The sequence below is a fragment of the Vicia villosa genome, unplaced genomic scaffold (genome assembly GCF_029867415.1).
Source record: "Vicia villosa cultivar HV-30 ecotype Madison, WI unplaced genomic scaffold, Vvil1.0 ctg.000410F_1_1, whole genome shotgun sequence".
NCBI lineage: Eukaryota > Viridiplantae > Streptophyta > Magnoliopsida > Fabales > Fabaceae > Vicia > Vicia villosa.
The window spans coordinates 637,903-647,569 of record NW_026705187.1 but is presented as its reverse complement, the minus strand read 5'-3'; the positions used below and the strand labels follow the sequence as shown (position 1 = coordinate 647,569).

General features: G+C 34.0%; 1 long non-coding RNA gene across 1 annotated transcript; it reads right to left on the bottom strand.

Moving 5' to 3' along the window:
* Positions 1-482: 482 nt before the first annotated feature.
* LOC131627893 (uncharacterized) lies at positions 483-8,088 on the bottom strand. Its single transcript, XR_009291614.1, has 4 exons — positions 7,753-8,088; positions 7,461-7,552; positions 6,834-7,100; positions 483-577 (listed from the first exon to the last, which is right to left on the bottom strand). It is a non-coding gene; the product is annotated as an uncharacterized LOC131627893 (long non-coding RNA).
* Between the last annotated feature and the right edge of the window lie 1,579 nt (positions 8,089-9,667).

Here is a 9,667-nt window from a genome sequence, read left to right as displayed (position 1 = left end):
TTGTTTTTTTTGTACTACAGACCAAAAACATAATTTTCTTATAATTCAATATTTCTTCAACGATAGCACATCAATTCTCCTAAAATATAGATATTAACCAAAAATGTAACCAGAAAATACATGGTAAATTAATTGTGTCAATCAAAACTTTGATTACAATTATATCTTTTTACAAGAATCAATCACGATAAAGATTCAAAATTTATCCATCACAAGCTACTAGAAAATATTATAAAATAAGTACAAAACAACACCGGCAGAAAACATCCTTAATTGCAAGAATCCTACAACGCCAACGTGTTCATGCACCATGCTCTCTACACACACCTTAAGAGCCACCAGAACTAACATACGCACAAAACTTACCAGAAAACCTCATAAATTATAAGAATTGGGTGTAAATTGCTCCATGACTGAGAAAATACATGATGCTTGTTTGAGTCAATGATGAAAGCTCCATTTTTGTTTTCAAGTTGTCTATACCCGATAAGATGTTGGAGTGCTTGTTTGTTTTCAAATTGTCTATACCTTCATCTCTCTTGAAGTTACTAGGTCACTAGCTAGCCAATCAATAATCCTATGTATACATTAGATGAAATTAAGAAACAACCAGTAAGCATATCTTCATCACCACGTTAACAAACATAAAATCTAGGTTGTCAATAGTGTGCTATAGCGGTATAGCGTAGCGGTTGAGGCCCTCGCCGCGACGCTATTGGGCTGTTTAGCGCTATCTGAAATAGCGGAAATAGCGGCCGCGATTTTATGTGCCATAGCGGGGGTGCAATAGCGGTTCTGTAGCGCTATTCAAACCGCTATTGTGAATACAGGGTCATAACTGTAAATTTGAATGTTTTTAAGGGCAAATTTGTATTTTTTCCCTTTTATTTAACTACTATAAAAGCTAAAAGTGAGCACTAGGTCATAAATATTCTCTCTCTTCACTGAAAAATAGCAGCCAGCAGCCGTTCCATTCTGCCCTAGTTTTAACGTTACATTTTTTTCTTCCCAGAAGTTCTCCTTCTCCTTCTCACGCTTTCAATTTATTTTCTTCACAAAACTTCTCCTTCTTTTCACTTCATAACATACATCAATCTTTCTCAACCCTATTTTCACTTTCCTCCTCACATATTCATCTTTTTCTCATCCATTCACCTTTACTTAGAAACCATGGCATCATCATCTTCTGCAAGCTTAACACAAACTTCCAACAACAAAGGTTTTTTTAAACCTATTGGTGACGGTATTGACATAGCTTGCCAGTGGAACTCCTATAAAGATCAAAGCAAAAAAACTATTGTTTGTGATTTTTGTGAGCATCCTTCAACAGGGGGAATAACACGAGCTAAGAAGCATCATTTGGGGATAAAGGGAGAAGTTAGAGCTTGCAGAAAAATTCCAGCTAACATTAAGAAAATTCTGCAGGACAGTTATGATAAAAAAACTAGCTGCAAGTGATGCATATATGGCAGAATTTAATGTCAATGAAGAGGATGAAGATGTTGTCCAAGAAATATCAAACCTAAGAGCAGGAAAAAGGTGTTCAACAGCTGCTGCCAGAACCAAGAATAATGCTAAAGGCCCCATGGATACGATATTGTTTCAAAATCTAGAAGTATCACAAAAGAAGAAACTGTCAATAGCTAAAATCCAAACATCAATCAAAGATTCTTGTGTGGAAAATGCAAGGGCGTTAACTAATCAATACATTGCTCGTTTCTTCTATCAAAATGGCTTGTCGTTTAATGTTGTGAAATCCAAAAGCTTTAAGTTAATGATTGAAGCTGTTGGAAATTATGGGCAGCACTTGAAGCCTCCTAGTTACCATGAACTTAGAGTTCCCTTACTCAAAAAGGAACTAGAGTTTACAAAGACAAAGTTGCAAGGGCTGGTGATAGAGCGAACTCAATTTGGATGCTCTATTATGTCAGATGCATGGACAAACCGTAAGTCTAGGACATTGATCAATTTTATGGTCAATACTCCAAGTGGGAGTATGTTTGTGAGGAGTATTGATGGTTCGAGCTACATGAAGACCAGATTGAAGATATTTGAGTTGTTGGACTCATTTGCTCAAGAGATAGGAGAAGAAAACGTCATGCAAGTTTTGAGTGACAATGGTAGCAATTATGTCTTGGTAGGTAATAATGTTCTCCTTAGATTGGTTACTTATTTATACTAACGTAATGAAAATTGGTTACTTATTTAGCTTATTTATTTTGGTCTTAGGAAAATATTTAGAAGATAAATATCCTAGACTTTATTGGACTCCATGTGCTGCACATTGCTTGGATTTAATGTTAGAAGACATAGGAAAGTTGTTGTAGCAACCTGCCCTAAAAATTAAGATTTAGAGTCGCCACCTATACTACCAAGGCGAATAGGAAACCTTACGCAGTTAAGAGATCGGGGTAAGATTATTATAATTAGGTCGAGGGAAGGTGTTAAGCACCCTCAACCCTTTCCTCTGGTTTTGAGTTATAGTTCTATGGTTAAGAGTATATAGGGATTAATTCTGGGCACGTTGGATCTGGCTGAGTAGTGATTTAATGGCCAGATTTGGAGGATGTATGGTGAGGCCTATGGACGTGTGCGCGTGGGATCAGGAGTTTGGAAATTCAGAAAAAATATATGTGGGAGTGAGGGATCGAACCCACACCCCCACACCCCCAGACCCACGCAAACGCTTCAATACCACCCCAACCAAATGGAGCATGCGTTTAAGAAACACATTCATTAAATAAAATAAGATGAACAAATCATTAAACAGCAACGCGCGCGAATTTTAAAAACAACCAATATGATGATGCCACACCATCATCTTCCCCACCTGACCTGCAAATTTCAGAACAAATAGCTACGAAATAGCTATGGTTTTCTTTGTAGCAAGCAAACCTGGAAAATAGCGAATCACACATATGTGGACATAAACATTTCGCACCTATCCTATTCTCTTCGTCTATGCTATGCGAACACAATGGTGCCTTTAATCGTTCCTAATTTTACCTCTAAACAGAAAGCCCCAAATTGAGATCAAGAACCCTAGTTTGTCTAACAATGATGATTTACGTTTTAAACACACAAACTCAAATTAAACCACCCAGAAACGTTAAGGGGATCAAGAACAATCAAAATATTCAATCAATTTGCTATAGATGCACATGAATTACTCTAATCGACCATAACTTTAAAACCACGTACCTCGGCTAATTGGAGGGTTATATGGGGGTGTTGATGCTATGCAAGTATCCAAGTAGCTTCAGAATGATCCCACGAACATGTAGCAATTCTTAAATCCTTCGGAAATACTCCCAATCTCTGAAACCGAGTTTGAGTTTCTTGAAGGAATTTTAGTTCTTGAATATATGCTTCTGAGCAGAGTGTCCAACCCCCATTCGTGTGGTTTGTGTATGTTACTTATAGAGGGATGAATTAGGTTAAAAACAATGTCCAAAAGTCCTTGAATCCAATCTTGCCAATTTTAAGGAATTTGATTCTATTCTTGATTCAAAACCTTCTATTTTTGCTCCATCTTATGCCAATCTTCTCCAATCAATTTGTCACAAAAATTATATAATATTTTGTCATTAATGTTGATTGGAATCCATCCATATGCACCTCTTAACGAAATATTTGATTTTTCCATTTAATTAAATCATTTTAAATGAAATAAAAATCATATAAAATCAAATAATAATCTTAATTTCGTGGCACATGGTTTTGGGTAACCTAAGTGACTTGTGGACCAAGTTTAAATCATAAAAATATAGGCCCATTTGTAAGAAATCCAATCTGAACCTCTTTTATTTCACATTTTGTCCTCTAAAATCACCCAACTTTGATCAAACATATCTCACTCACTTTTTAAGCTATGAAGGAGTTCTAACACTTTTTGGAAACCTCAAGATGTCCTCTATAAGCCACTTTGGAACATATTTTTCATTTGGAGCTTTTCTCCTAAGGAAACCCTAATTTGAACCTTTTTGCATTTGTTCATTTCTGGGTTTCTATTGATGAATCATGATCAACCTTTGATCAAATGATGGATATATACTCCTATACTTAATGTTTGACCAAAGATCAGAGGTTTGGACCATGCTTTGATTATGGTTGACTTTTAGGTTTAAACCAGTTGACTGTAAATCTTTGAGTTGTTTGAATCAGTAATCTTTGGAATTGGTCTTTGACTTTTGACATAGAAGTATCTTGGATCATAATAGGCCATGGAGAACCTTGTTTTTCTAATTCCCTTAGGAGAGTACCAAACTTTAGCTTTAGGAGACTCTTGCTCAAGAGAATGACTTGATGAATCTCTTGAGCTTTTGAACAATTATGACTGAAATATGGAAGGCAAATTTTGGGGTATGACAGTTGTCTACTGTTAAGAGGGCCATAACAAGAGGACAATTTCTTGTTGGATTCATCTACAACCATACCAAAACCCTTAACATAATAAGGACGTTCACCGAAGGAGCTGAATTGATTAAGAGTGGAGTTACAAGGTTTGCAACAACATTTCTCACGCTTCAAAGATTGTATAAACTAAAGAACAATCTTAGAAGAATGTTTGTATCAAAAGCATGGTTGAACACAAAGACATCAAAAGAGGTTAAGGGGAAAAGGGCATGTGATGTTGTTCTGATGACATCATTTTGGAATGATGTTCTATACTCTCTTAAGGCAATGGGGGCGATTGTGACAGTTTTAAGATTAGTTGATAACGAGAAGAAGCCGGCAATGGGGTACATATATGAGGCAATGGATATGGCAAAGGAAAGTATAGCAAAATCTTTCAATAGAATTGAGAGTAAGTACTATGATATTTTTAAAATCATAGATAGTATATGGGAGTGCCAACTCCATCGTCCATTGCATGCTGCTGGGCATTTCCTTAACCCACAACACTTTTACAATGATCCAAACATTGGCAAAGATACAGAAGTGACAGATGGGCTCTTTGCTTGCATTCAAAGGCTTTCAATAGATGAAATAGAGAATGACAAAATTCTATCTGAGATTGCTTTGTATCGGAAAGCGAGTGGCACATTTGGCATGCCTTCTGCAGTTAGAATGAAGGAAACAATGTCCCCCGATAAGTTAAAGTTCATTTTTTTGTTAATTTAAAAAGGAATACTCAATACTAATTAGTTATTGCATTACAATTTACAGCTGAGTGGTGGACCATGTATGGAAACCATTGTCCTTATTTGCAAGCAATCGCAATAAAAGTGTTGAGCCTAACATGCAGCTCATCAGGATGTGAGCGTAATTGGAGTACTTTTGAGCAAGTAAGTTAAAAATTAATAGTTTTTTATGTAGTTAAATTGGAGCTTGTGAGATTTGAAATTAATTATCTATACAAATTATATTATAGATTCATTCTAAGAAGAGAAGCAAGCTAGAGCATCAAAAACTACAAGACTTGGTTTTTGTGAAGTACAATCAAGCTCATTTAGAACGTTTCAATAGCAATGATTTAATTGATCCTATTCTCCTCAACAATACTGATGAATGTTATGAATGGTTGCAACAAAATGAGGATGAAAATGGAATATCTGAAGATGATTTGGTTTTAGGAGATGAGGGTTTGACTTGGGAAGTTATTGGTAATTCTGTTGGGGCTAATGAACCAACAAGAGTTACTAGGCATAGACTTGCTACATTAGTATCTAATGGAGATGAAGAGTTGGAGGTAGAAGAAGAAGTGTTTGAAATTGAATCAATTGATGAGCAAGATGATATTAATGTGGTGGAACTTAGAAGTGAAGATGAGGCGGATGTGATTTAGTCATTTTGTTTACGTTTAGAATTTGATTTAGACATTTTGATAATATGTTTAGTTTATGTATGTTGCAACTTTTGGTTTATGTATGTTGCAACTTTTGTTTTCAAGTCATTATGAATGTTGTTGGAACCTATTTTTAGTATTTATGTATGTTGTTGAAACTATTTTAGTATTTATGTTTTCATGTTAAGTATTTAGCTTGATTTTTAAAAGCTCACACTAGCGGTCATCCTGCTATCCGCTATGCCGCTATAGCAATTGGGAGGTCCGGCGCTACACGCCGCTATCTGAGATGAACAACCTAGCATAAAATAATTAACACTCCTATAATAAGAAAGAACAAGTCAAATCTTAACAAAATAATCACCACCCAAGCATGTATCACCAGAAATAGATAACACTTCAAACACTCCATCACCAACCTCAAGCATTGAAACGAATATCAAGAGAGTAGTACAATTTTTATGTGTAGTGAGTCAACTCATATAACATGTCATTTTATGCTCATATAACCAAACCACTAAATATAGATAGTATAGTAATACAGTTTATTACATTATAAACTTTTGTTCCAAAGAATGCTATTACATATTCACTTTCAATCATGTCCTTCGATACCATTTGGAAAAAACATGTTGCAATATGTGTATCTTAAGATGCATTAAATATCTTGTTTTAACTTCTATCCCAAAAGTATAAATTGAAAAAAAACAATTATAAATCTATTTGTAATAGTTTTAGATATAAAAGATACAATAAAATAATATAAATAATTAGTAGGTTATTATATTTTTGCACACATAACACTACCTAAAATTTCATAGATGCAACCTTTATTATCTATTCCCTAATAATTATACACATAATAGATAATTTCTAAGGTGCCTCCTTTATCATCTTTTCTCTAATAACTATACATATAATAGATGATTTCTCTAGATGTCTCCTTTATTATCTATTGCCTAAATACTCATAGATGTCACATTTATTATCTAATAATGTTGCTCTACGTAAGACAAGCTTATTAACATCTCAAAACTCAACTTACATTTTGAGAAATTTTCAAGCATCCACCTTCATAAAAGACATTTGACACTTTCCTGCACTGCGTAACACCTATATGGTAATATAAGTAGTTGAATTACCTATATGATGATATAAGTAGTTGATAACAAAAACTTTTATGATAAAATAATTAGTTTAATTACCTATATGATAACACAAACTTTCCACAACATCCTCCACTCTAGCCCATACGGGCTCCATAGGATACCGGAGGCAGGGATGTCGCAAGTTGCAAAAACGGTGTCGCACTCTTTTATAGCATCAATATGAAGTTTGAGTTTGTGAAAGGAATCCATAGAAGTCCCTTAAATTAACTAGAACTAGAAAAGGATTATTATATATGAACCATGCCACAAGTAATATTCTTGACAATTAATTCAACTAGCTTTGATTGACTGTCTTCTGAATTTTCATAATTTTACAGGAATTCAATAAATTCATCTTATGATACATTATGCAGTCCCTGAAAATTTTCAAATTAAGGAATATAGTATATGATTTCTTCTAATTCCTAAACTCTTTTACCTGCAAAAACAAACCTTATGTTCTTATCTAAATTGAGATACTTTATAATGAATGAAGGACCACATACCAAGACATCAACATTTACCTTAGCGTAAAACTCAGCATCCCAGTTGATCACACCATAAATAAATAACTTTGTCTTTATTGCACTCTCTTAAACTGCCTCACTTGATCATCCTATGAAGAAAATGATAAAACTAATAATGCTAAAGCATTAAATAATCATAGAAATCCAAAGAACTAAGAAAAAAAATTGATTGTATTATATCTGAATTGATGGAAATCAAAAATAAATAAATTCCAATGTACAAAACAGTCGGAGCAACTTACAATTACATCAATAAAGAAAAATAGAAAATATAGAGACCTACAGATACCGCTTTCATGAGGAAGAAACCTTTCTTCACTCTGTCTTGCCTACCCCTTTTGACCACTCCTATGAGCTCAATCTTGAGCTTGCAATTCAACTTATGGGTTTCTGATACAATCAAAATTCTAAATAAATAATCCATTATGAATCTATAACATCAATGCAAATAAGAAAAATGTTCACATATCAAGTTGAAAAACTAGGCGCAAATTAGAAATCGTTTAACATAGCAAGTCGAAAAGTACTGGTCACTATCATTAGGAATGGCAACATAAGTAACATTTGGACATGTGTTTGGGCCTGATAATTCAGACGAATTTGAATTTGATTTCATTTACTATGAATCTTTCGGCAGCTTTGGCAGTGAAGAGGACCTTAGAGGACTGCCGACAGAAATGAACATATGAGGGCAGAAAGACGTGAATGACACCATGGAGAGTGGCGTCGATGATGCAAATCAATCTATTTTGTGGAAGGGGTTTTATATTTTCAATCAATTTATGAGTTATGGGTTCAACGAAATTTTAGGGTTTCAACGAAATTTCGGGATTTTTGAGTTCTATGTTCAATTGATTTTGATTTGGAGTTTTTGATTTCATGAATGAAGGCTGAGTTTGACAAAGATAAGAAGGTTTATGTGTTGGACATAAAGAAGAACGCGGGGTGGTTCAAGTAATTTCATTTGGGAAGAATGAGGGTTTATGATATTTTGGGAAGAAAATGATAAATTCAATGAGAGAATAAGCTGAGAGCTACGAGGGATGAATTCTCAGAATGTTTGGCGAAGGATGATGCAGAGGAAGAAGAAATTTTAAAGGATGAAGCAGCTTTAGAGTAGAATAGTTTCAGAAGAATAAAGTTATGATGATATTGGTCTAAGATTTTTTATTAATTATTTTTTTAAAAAAATTATTAATGATTTTTTAAAATCAATTAAAATCCTATGATATCGCTTTTGAAAGCGCTAATATAGAGTGTGCACCTGAATTAGCGATTATCCCAATACATTAAAAAATATTGTTTTTGCTAGCGCCTTATAATATCGTTTTGTGAAAAGCGCTATTACAGGATGACCCATATAATAGCGACCGCAATATAAGCGCTATTACAGGATGACCCATACAATAGCGACCACAATATAAGCGCTATTACAGGATGACCCATATAATAGAGACCGCAATATAAGCGCTATTATAAGTCTCTAATGGATATTTTTAATAGCACTTTACATAAAAATGCTATTAAATTAATGCTATTGTAAACTAAAATTGTAGTAGTGACTTTCCATTATTAATTCCCATAATTTTTTTTATTTTCTAATTAATGATACCTAATAATTAGTTCCTATTTTACTTATTAGCCTTCACCTCTTTTACGGTTTTCTAATGAAAGCTTTATTATCTATTATTAATGATATTACCGTTCGCAACTATTACCAAAGCTACTAGCCTACTACTATCATTACTATCAATTTTCTTATTCCAACAATTCACATTAATTATTTTACCACCTAATCCTCCACCTACATTTTTTTATCAACTCTAAGAACAACAACCAACGTCCTTACAGAAACCATAGGAACACCACATAAGAACAACAAACCAAAAATTTAGAAACAAAACCTCATAAGAATAACACAAAATTTTGAAAAGTGCAAAAGAGAACGAAACGAAAAAAAAATAAATCAGAACAAAATAGATGGAAGAAGTAGAACCGAGCTGATTCGGACAACCACCACTAAGCCACCGCATCAGAATGCTACGATGTTGACATCGCTCTGGCAGTGATTACCAGTCACAAATATGACCATCCTTTTGTTTTTGTTGCGGTAATCTATGTTCTCCCTTTCATAAGTCGATTCCTGAGATTTTTCTTTACTATTTCAGATACACGACTTAGTTTCATATATGTGTTTGGACTGT